The following is a 10,336-nucleotide window of genomic DNA, read 5'->3' on the forward strand; positions in this document are numbered from 1 at the left end:
GTAATCTCATTCTAATTAGGAATTTGTCCTATCATACCACTATATATGTGTTTAGTTTTAATTGATTTTGGCCATCAAGAATTCGTTGTTTTTTACTATCAAAAATTTGTTGCTTTTGACTATCAAGAATTGTTAGATCAAGCTTTTGCTAATTTGAAATTGTTGAGTTTGCAATTATTTCTTGTAGTAAATATAACATTAACTCTCTTTCTATTTACAAATCAATAGCATAATTTTTATTTATAGTTCTTATAATTTAGATTTATAGATTGACTGTAATTATTTAGTAATCATGAATAATTATAAACTTATAAATTTTCCCTCATGAATAACATTATTATGAAATATTTTAAAGAGATGAACTCTTTAATTAGAAAATTTTTAATTTTATTTATCGATTAAAATTATATAATAATTTTTAATTAGATTAATTATATTAGTTTCCTTACTCATATTATTTTTATTAATTAATAAATTTTATTTCATTATTTTTCCATTGCTAAGAGTTGACAAAGGCTTCCACAACGTGTTGGCACTGGAATTTTTGTCCATCTCTAAAATTATAACATAAATTGATTTTTTCTTCCATACCTAACGTGTTCTACAAATGGATTAGCAACGGAATTTTTATCCGTTGCTAAAGTTATAACCAAACTGCATATCACATCTCGGCCACATCCTTTATATACTTGCACTTCCTTTTCTCTTTTCTTCCTCCCTTTTATTTTAATTTTATTAATAAAAATTACAATTTTATTTGAATTGTAAGATTAATATTTGTTAAGATAACATCTTTTATTTTTTATTTTTTTGTTTCAAGTACTTCAATGGAAGGAAAATAGCCATGGAAATTTCAATATTCCAATTATAATATAATAAATTATAATTTTTTTGCATGTATAGAAATTTCAAATTATATTATATATATATAAAAGTGCGAATGAGGGGGAACATTGGGTTCGTAAAATATCCCTGCAGACTTTTAATTTTATTAGTTGATTGAAAAATAATTTAGTCTTATTATAATTAGAAAACTCTTAATTTTATTCGTATTTTATTAGTTGATCAATTAAAAATATCATAAAAATAATTTAGTCGTATTCTAATATGGAAATTTTTGAAATTTTTATACATATAAAAATACTATGATTTAATATCTTATAACTAAATATATTATAATATAAGATGTTAAATTTATTAATCCCTTATTGTTAGCTCTTTTTGTTAATATTATAAATTTAATCTCATTCTAATTAGGAATTTGACATTAATTCTATTCTAATTATGATATCAATTTATTATTTTTATTATATTAATATTATAAATTTAATCTCACGCTAATTAGGAATTTGGCCTGTAATACTATTTTAATTAAGATTTTGTTCTATCATACTACTATATATACATTTGGTTTTAATTGTTTTTGAGTTTTAACTATCAAGAATTTGTTACTCTTGACCATCACGAATTTATTGCTTTTGACTATCAATAATTATTACATCAAACTTTTGTAATTTGAAATTATTGAGTTTGCAATTATGTCTTGTTCTTGCGGCAAGTATAATCTTAACTTCCTCTATATGTTTTATTAATATTAAACCAAATATATATTAAAAATCGTAACTGAAAAATTATATTCAATTTTAATTAGGAGTGAAAATCCTATTGTATAAGTTTTTATTGAATCCAATATTAGATCAATTTATAGTTTTATTGCAAAATGACTTAATTATTTTATATTAAAAATCTAAAAATAGTTAAATTTATAAATTATAAATTAAAATTATTTTATTTTCCTCGTATTTACTTTTGTTTGCTTTGTTAATATTGTTAGCTGCTTTTTTGTCTTATCATTCTCTTGAATGTATTAATTACTTTATTTGTAATCTGCTAATTAAATTTCTTGATCAATTTTTATTTAGTGTAAATTTGTTAATTTTTTAAAAGAATTTATTTAAATCATGATTGTCATTTTTTAATAATTAACGCTCCTTTGATTGTTGCATATTTTTAAGTTGTTGCATATTTTAGGTTAAAAATTTATTATACTTTGATTTTAATGTTACATCTATTATTATGATAATAAAAGTTAAATATTTAAATTATAACTCAATTGAAATTTAATCTATCACATAACTATATTTTCTTTGGTTACTATTAAGAATTTTTTTCCTTTTATTTTCAATAATTTATTGAGGACTCTCTATTATTAAGAGTTTCTTTGTTATTGTTATATCAAAAACTTCTCACTTTATTATTATTAATGGCTGAGGTATTACTTTTAATTTTTAATTTTGTTTTTTATTTTGGTATACTATCACAAAAAAAATTTTGAATTTGATTACAAATAATGTATTTATTTTTATATATGGCGAGATCAAATTGTTATTTATTTTTAAATTTTGTAACTATTCCATTCTATCAAAATATTTATTGTAAAAAATTATTAAAATTTTTCATCAAATAATTAAAACTATGTATGATAGTGGTTTGCACCTATTTTTATATATGTAATAATTATAACTAAGTTTTTGTATTGTCTTGTAAGAATTAATAAAAAATATATAAAAAAATAAATTATAAATAATTATTCTAACGAGTAATAATGAAACAATCCGAAAATTTAATTTCATAGAATTTTCATTTAAAAATAAAATTTTTATTTCAACCAATAAGATTACACCAGCTAGTGTTTTATTATTGCTAAACTAGACCCGTAAACCAATTTGATTTTTTAGAAAACCAAGCTAATTGAGCCAAATCATAGAATTAGACCAAACCGGTTCGAATCGAACCGGAATGGTCTAGAAGCCCAAGATTTTTCTTTCTTTTCTTTTTTCTTTTTTTTTTTTTTTCTTTCCCCTTCTCCTTCCTTGCGCAAGTGCCAGCGCGCGACCTCGCTGCCTCTCCTCTCTGGTTTTCCGACCACCAGAACCAGTGCCTCCTCGCCGTCGACTCCTCGCCGCAGCAGCCCGCCTTCCTTCCCTTCTCTCCGTTTCCGTTTCTGGTGAGCGCAAGAGTCACAGCGAAGCTGGGGACCTTAGCGCGATCGAGACAGTCGCGTCTCCGTCCTTCCCTCCGAGCAACTCCGACTATACTCTCCGGCGAGGTAAGTTGATTGTCCTCCCATTTCACTCCTTTAGAAATCATTTTGCATAGATTAGGCGATTTAACGCAGGAATTGATCAAAATGGGACTTAGGGATTTAAGAAATAAAAATTGGGATTTTGTTAGATATTGACATAAATTGCAGTAGTTGGCTATAGAACTGAGTTCTATATGAAATTTGCTGCGTCTTGGCGTAAGAATTGCAAGATTTAGGAACCAAGGTACCTCCGGCCACCATAGACGGCGGCGACAGCGGTGGATTCGGTGACTAGAATTCCTCATAGGCAGTATATACCAATTTTTACATAGAATCTAGTTTTGCAATTAGTTTTGCACTTTGATATTGTATAGTGTTCGAATCATTAGACGACAGAAATCGAAAATTAGTCTTCTAAGCCGTAAATATCACAGAAAGTTAAATTAAGGAGGGGTTGGTAGAAATGCAGTAACTAAGTTATTGGGTATTCTAATCACATGAATAAATTGGTTGTTAGCTTATTTTGTTAGCATGACTTGAGATTAAATCGAAGTTATACTTGGCTTATTAAAAGAAAATCTAGGATTTAGTGTTGTAAATAATTGGTTATAGGTCCTGAAATATAAATAGGTGCAGTCAAACAAACCATTTATTTGATTGTGATTAAATTTGAAGGGTGAAAATCAATGATGGGTAGGCATATAAATAAGACTTATTGATTCAATTTAAGAAATTATTTTGTTTTTACTTATTAAGTAATTCATAGTAAATTATGGATTCAAGATATTGATTTTATAATTACTGTATAACGAAGAATGGTGGGTTGATAATGATAGGAGGATGGGGATTTTATTTAAAGTTCTTTGCCTGGTGGATGGGCTGCCGATCGTTCTACGGTAATTTAAACTAGATGTTGAGTATGATTAAGGAGAGATGTTGTCGGGTGTTCGACGGAATATTTAAAAGCTAATAGGCCAAGTGTATTATTAGAAATCATTAGTTGACTAATAGAGTTATAATAGGATACGAGTTACTATTGATTAAATTTATGGGTGCAAATAAGTGTAGTACAAAAACTTAGTAAATGCTAATAATTATACTAAGATAAGATGAATAAATATTCTACTAATAAATCAAATAGATTATAAGTTAGAATTCAAACATTGATCGAGAAATCTTAAACACATAACTTCAACTGGGAAAATACGACAATTGCATTTAAGATAGTATACCATTTGTTTGAACTATAGGATAGTTTATAAGCTGGTCTTTAAAAGATTTCGATATTATTTCAGCAAGTAGCATTGTAACTAGAACATAAAATTGTAATATCTGTAATTGTGTTCTTATATGTATATAGATATATAAAAGATTTCATTTATTTGTCAATTAGCTAAAGAAGCTGATTATATTTATGTGAAGCAAAGAATGTTCAGTAATATTATAGGAACACGTTTGAAGATTATTATAAGTTGTGAATTAATAGTTGAATGTTGACATTATTATTTGGATGGAGGAAGGGAAATTTAACTGTTTGATCGCCCGACGGATGGGCTGTGTGCATTGAATGATTAATATATATATTATTGTGATATTTGAGTAGGTAAATAGCCCAATTTTTAGGGGAGGTGCTGCCGAAATTTCGATAGAACTTAGACTAGTCTTAGTTAACAATATAAAGTAATAGGTTTATTTAGAATAATTCTATAACTTAATACATAGTAAATAAAGTATTCTAATTATTTTACTATCATCTATTTACTTAATTATTCAATTACTTATTTATTTTCATTGTTATTGTTTATTTTCATTATTATTATTTATTCTATCATTGTTGTTTATTGTTAATATTATTTATTTATTTGCATTTGAGTATGAATGTCTAATTGTGTATTGCATTCCGATGTTTAACTTTGCAATATTTCTGCAATTAATTGCAATGCTTGATTAGTTGTGATGTGACAATGCCTTGCTTTGTTTGTGTGGAATTGGGATGAAGTGGGTCACCATGGGTTTGTGAGACTGTTTCTGTTATACGGATCCTGATTCTGATTCTGTTATATCCTGATTCTGTTATATGGATCCTGATTCTGTTTCTGTTAGCCGGGTAAATGGGAGATCGGCGCCCCCGTGTGCACCTACCGTTACCGTTATTGTTAACCACAGGCTGGCTTCTTTATTGGGCGCACCGGATAATCTAGATTTGATCGCAGCCCGCAGGGTGGCCTCCTGTTGTGAGCGCCTGATGATCTAGATTTGATGGAGACGACCGGGTTGCCTCCTGTTGGTATGGAAAAGAAAAGAGAGAATGGAAAAATAATGAGAGGGCTGGTCAAGTGAGGATTAGACCGGTCGGCCAGTATGGGGGATCGGCTCCCTGGTGCACATGTGAGAGGATGAGCCATGTGGGAGGACGGCTCATCGGGGGTTCGGTGACTCCACTGACTAATTTCCACGTGATGTGATTATATGAAGATGTTAATAATTGTGAGTGCTGGTGATATGCCATTTGTGTGACTGGCTGTGTGAGCATATACCTAGTCGGATGACTAGGTTGATATATTTATACAATTGTGTGAATGCGTGTGTTGTGCAATAATTATTATTCATTAATAAACTCACATCTCTTTTGTTCAAATCTTTCAGGAAGTAGCATTTTCTAAATCCCAGCTATAACTCTGCTCTTCGCCGTTAAAAAAGAAATTCGCTAATTTTAGTATTGATCAATTAAATAGATAAATGTCCGAAGACTTATATGTATACATCCGTCAGTAAACTCCGCAGTTATAGAACTTGTATACTTTTAAGTTGTGTATTATTATAGATGGAATAATTCTGTGAGCCTGTATTATAACTATAGTGTATTGTAAGCAGGGGAATTTGTAAATGTTTAAAATTTTATTGAGATAGCAAATTTGTAGTGTTTCAGGCTTACTACGGGCCTCGGGGGCCTTAAGCTTACCTGGGCCCTAGTGCCGGTCCGGTCCATGGAAATGGGTCGTGACAAATAACGTACGAAATAACTTACATCATGTTGATCACTAGTTATATTAAAAGAAACAAAGAGTATATGTGAAATATCCCGAATTTTTATTTTCAAAACTTTGGGATTTTTATTAAATCAAAAATCCGAATTTTTGATAGTATGGGTTGGTAGGATCGAGCAATTCTAATTTGAGCCCAAAGTTTTACGAGTTGGGCCCAAGCCCAAATAAAATGTCGAAAATTTTGAATCGTAAACAAATAGAAACCCCGTAATTTAACCTATTATGGATATATAAAAATTTATTATCCTAAAATCAAATACTATTATTATTGTTATTATTGAGTAAATTGAGGAAATGTTCTAGAACCTAACTAAAAGAATCAAAATAAATCAAATCGGATTAGAAAACCAAGCAAATCGAGCCGAATTATTGAATTAGACCAAACCGGTTCGAATCGAACCGGAATGGTCTAGAAGCCAAGATATTTCTTTCTTTTCTTTTCTTTTTCTTTTTTTTCTTTTCTTTTTCTTTTCCTTTCTTCTTCCTGGCGCCAGCGCAGCGCGCAACATCCTCCTCCCCCTTCCTCCCTGTTTCCGGCCACCAGGGCCGATCGACCTCATCTCCCCGCCGTCGCCTCCTCACCTTGCGTCTCCGGCCTCTCCTTTCCTCTCTTCTTTCGTTTCTGGTGAACGCAGTGTCGCAGGAGGAGCTGTGACTTTGCCTCGATCGGGAAGTCGCGTCGCAGCCTTCTCCTCGATTTTCCGGCGACACCAGCCCATAGCCGGCCAATCACCTCGTCTCCAGCACCCCTCGAACGCTGTTGCTCCACCTCTGGTGACTGGTAGCTCGCGATTCAGTGAGAAAGAGGAAGGACAACGAGCTACACTTCATTTTGCCGATCGGTAGCCTTCTTCAACGCTTCTCGTTCCATTTTCTAGGGAGCCCAGCCAAGGACCGGCCGGACTACGTTCTCTCCGCGTCTCTAGCGTGCCTCCGGCCACCTTTCCTTGATTGGTGCCTTGTTGCTACTGCCGGTCATTTCAACCGGAAAATTTCAAGTTCCAGCCCGTTTTGCAACTAGGTAAACCATATTATGAACCTCTTCATTTTAATTCATGAGTTCTTTGATCTTAGTTGAAGGATTTGAGATATATAAATGAGCTATTGTAGAAAATTTAAATATTCAGCTGCTATTTATATCAATATGATTAGGAAATTCAATTTGTACTCTTTAAATAGGTATATAAACTAAATCCTATATAGAAATGGTTAGATTTTTTTTGCTTCTATTATAGATATTTGTGAAGAATTAAAGATTCCTTATATTGGCAGTAGCTATTTAGCCTGGCTGCCTTGCATTCTCGCATGGCTTGCAGTGTGGGGCGTAACAATTAGCTTGAGATTTAGGTAAGTAATGAAGGTAATGTATACTATATGCTAAACTTTTGATGGGAAGTTTTGATCTTTACCTTCTAATTGATATATAACCTGAAATCTTGTATAGAAATAGGTAGATTATTTGCTTAAACTACAAATGTTTGCAAAGAAATCAAGGATCTCTTAACTATGGTAGCAATTAACTTAATTATTTATAGAGTTCTATTTTTTTTAGAAGGAATGGCATTGAACAAAATGATTATGTTGAGAAATGAATTGATTACTATGTAAAACATGAATTTTGGTGGAGAAACTTAAAGGCAGCAACTATATTGTTCATCTTGATGAGTTTGATAACGATGAGATTAGAAACGGTATATTACAATGAATTCTTTGTTATTTAAATGAATTTGCTAGTAAATGAGTTTAAGCTGGAATTTAGGATTTTTATGTAATGGCGGTTGTTGCGAGGTTAGCTCTTATGAGTATCGGCTAATTGAAAGCAAGAATGGTTGTGTTTGATTTCCTTAAGATGATACGGATTTATTGGGTATATCTTTATTTAAAGTGAAGTTCAATCTAAGAACATTTAAATTAAACTTCAGAAATTTGATGTCCTTTGCAATAATTTGAAGAAAGGAAGATATGTACATAATTCCTACTTGACTCATGAAGCATATTTAAATAAATTTGTGTAAGGTAATCAATTAAAGAATATTAAGTAAGAATTAATTGTGGAATGTAATATTGCTATTTGAGGACGGGTATGTGATTGGTTGATTGCCCGATGGATGGGCTGTATGATTGATAATTGCTAAGTATATTAAATGGTGATGTTTAAACAGGTAGATAGTCAAATTTTTAGGGGAGGTGCTGCCGAAATTTCGATAAAACTTAGATTAACTTTAATTAACAACATAATTAATAAGTTTAGTTAGATTAGTTCTATAACTTGGTACATAATAAATATAGTGCTCTGATTATTTATTATCTTTATTACTCATTTAATGATTTACATATTTATTTATTTCCATTATTATTGTTACTATTGTTATTTATTTTGTCATTGTTGTTTATTGTTAATACTATTTATTTATTTAGTTATTTGCATTGCATTATGATGTTTAATTGATTAATATGCTTGCATTTAATTGCAATACTTGATTAATTGTGTTGTGATATTGCTGTGCTTTGTTTGTGTGAAATTAGAATGAAGTGGGTCACCATGGGTTTGTGAGACCGTTACCGTTATGTGGATCCTGATTACCGTTACCGTTATATATACCGTTACCGTTACATGGATCCATTACAGTTAGCCGGGTAAATGGGAGATCGGCGCCCCCGTGTGCACCTACCGTTACCGTTACCGTTAACCACAGGTTGGCTTCTCGTCGTTGCGCACCGGACAGTCTAGATTTGATCGCTGCCTGCAGGGTGGCCTCCTGTTGTGAGCGCCTGATGATCTAGATTTGATGGAGACGACCGGGTTGCCTCCTGTTGGTATGAAAAAGAAAAGAGAGGATAGAAAAACAATGAGAGGGCTGGTCAAGTGAGGATTAGACCGGTCGGCCAGTATGGGGGATTGGCTCCCTGGTGCACATGTAAGAGGATGAGCCATGTGGGAGGACGGCTCATCGGGGTTTCGGTGACTCCACTGACTAATTTCCACGTGATGTGATTAATTGAAGGTGATATTGTTTGTGAGTGCCGGTGACATGCCATTTTGTGTGACTGGCTGCGTGAGCATATACTAGTCGGATGACTAGATTGATATATATATATATATATATATATATATATATATATATATATATATATATATATTTATACATTTGTGTGAATGTGTGTGTTGTGCAATAATGTTACTCCTTAGAAAGCTCACATATCTTGTTTCATTTTCCAGGACGAAAGTTTCTCTTTAATTCGACTAAGCTATGTTCCTTCGTCGCAGAGTTAGAAAGAAAATTTTACTAGATCAATAAATATTTTGCTATGTATCTAGATGTATAAAAATCTATGTATGTCTATTAGTTAGTGACTCCGCAGTTGTAGAAACTGTATACAATTAGTCGTGTATTAACATAAACAATATAATTATATTGAGCTGGTAAAGTTTTAGTGTTTCAGGCTTACTACGGGCCTCGGGGGCCTTAAGCTTACCTGGGGCCTAATGCCGGTCCGACCCACGGAAATGGGTCGTGACAATATGCAATAAAAGTTCTTACGCAATAATAAAAGGAAAGGACAAAACAAAGTAATTTGATTTTTTTTTTTTGAAAGAAAGAAAAAGGAAAAAAGAAAGTTCAACTTGCTGAAATTGTTAAGAATATCATACCATATTAATTTCTAATTTAATTTTCTTAGAAAATTAATTTCTCTTTAGTTATTTGAAAGAAATTCTGAAGAAAACACATGAACTGCAATATTTATTTAATTTTTTCTTTACCGATAAAGAATCAAATAATGAAAAAAAGAGAATTAATTAATTAATTAATTAGTATGAAAATGCAAATTTCCTGTTCTGATATGATTTGAGAAGAAACACAGAACAAATTTCAAACTCAATTTTGATTTGATATTTAAAAATAAAAAAGAAAGAATAAGGAAAGAAGAGAGGTGAAACTTGCTCAAGTTTTTTAAGAATTCCAAATATTTTATTATCTTCCTTTTGTGGAAAATCCCTAAGCAATAGTTATAGTCATTCACGGAGCTAGGAGTTCTAGGGATGGGTCCCGCCCTCTAAAAAAATTTTTTTAAAAAAATCTTATAAAATATTAAAAATTTTTTATTTTGTCTTTCTTCCACTAATTTTAATTTCTTGTTCCGTTGTTTTTAGGCCTTCGTAAATCTCTGTATAATGTGTCCAAATGGTCAGAGTTAAATCACC

The 10,336-nt window shown here is 31.2% G+C and overlaps 2 long non-coding RNA genes across 4 annotated transcripts; both read left to right on the forward strand.

Annotated features, from left to right (window-relative positions):
* The first annotated feature begins 2,622 nt into the window (after positions 1-2,622).
* Positions 2,623-6,007, forward strand: LOC149493043 (uncharacterized). The gene is made up of 2 exons (XR_016322841.1): positions 2,623-3,109; positions 5,732-6,007. It is a non-coding gene; the product is annotated as an uncharacterized LOC149493043 (long non-coding RNA).
* Positions 6,008-6,586: 579 nt separating this feature from the next.
* LOC149493044 (uncharacterized) lies at positions 6,587-9,575 on the forward strand. 3 transcript variants are annotated; one of them, XR_016318560.1, is made up of 3 exons: positions 6,587-7,153; positions 7,405-7,492; positions 9,353-9,575. It is a non-coding gene; the product is annotated as an uncharacterized LOC149493044 (long non-coding RNA). The 3 variants fall into 3 exon arrangements; XR_016318559.1 differs by having other exon boundaries at positions 7,405-7,479; XR_016318561.1 differs by having other exon boundaries at positions 7,408-7,479.
* Positions 9,576-10,336: the final 761 nt, after the last annotated feature.

The sequence above is a fragment of the Jatropha curcas genome, chromosome 10, assembly GCF_041381405.1.
Source record: "Jatropha curcas cultivar XTBG-Jc1 chromosome 10, XTBG_Jcur_1.0, whole genome shotgun sequence".
Classification (NCBI taxonomy): domain Eukaryota; kingdom Viridiplantae; phylum Streptophyta; class Magnoliopsida; order Malpighiales; family Euphorbiaceae; genus Jatropha; species Jatropha curcas.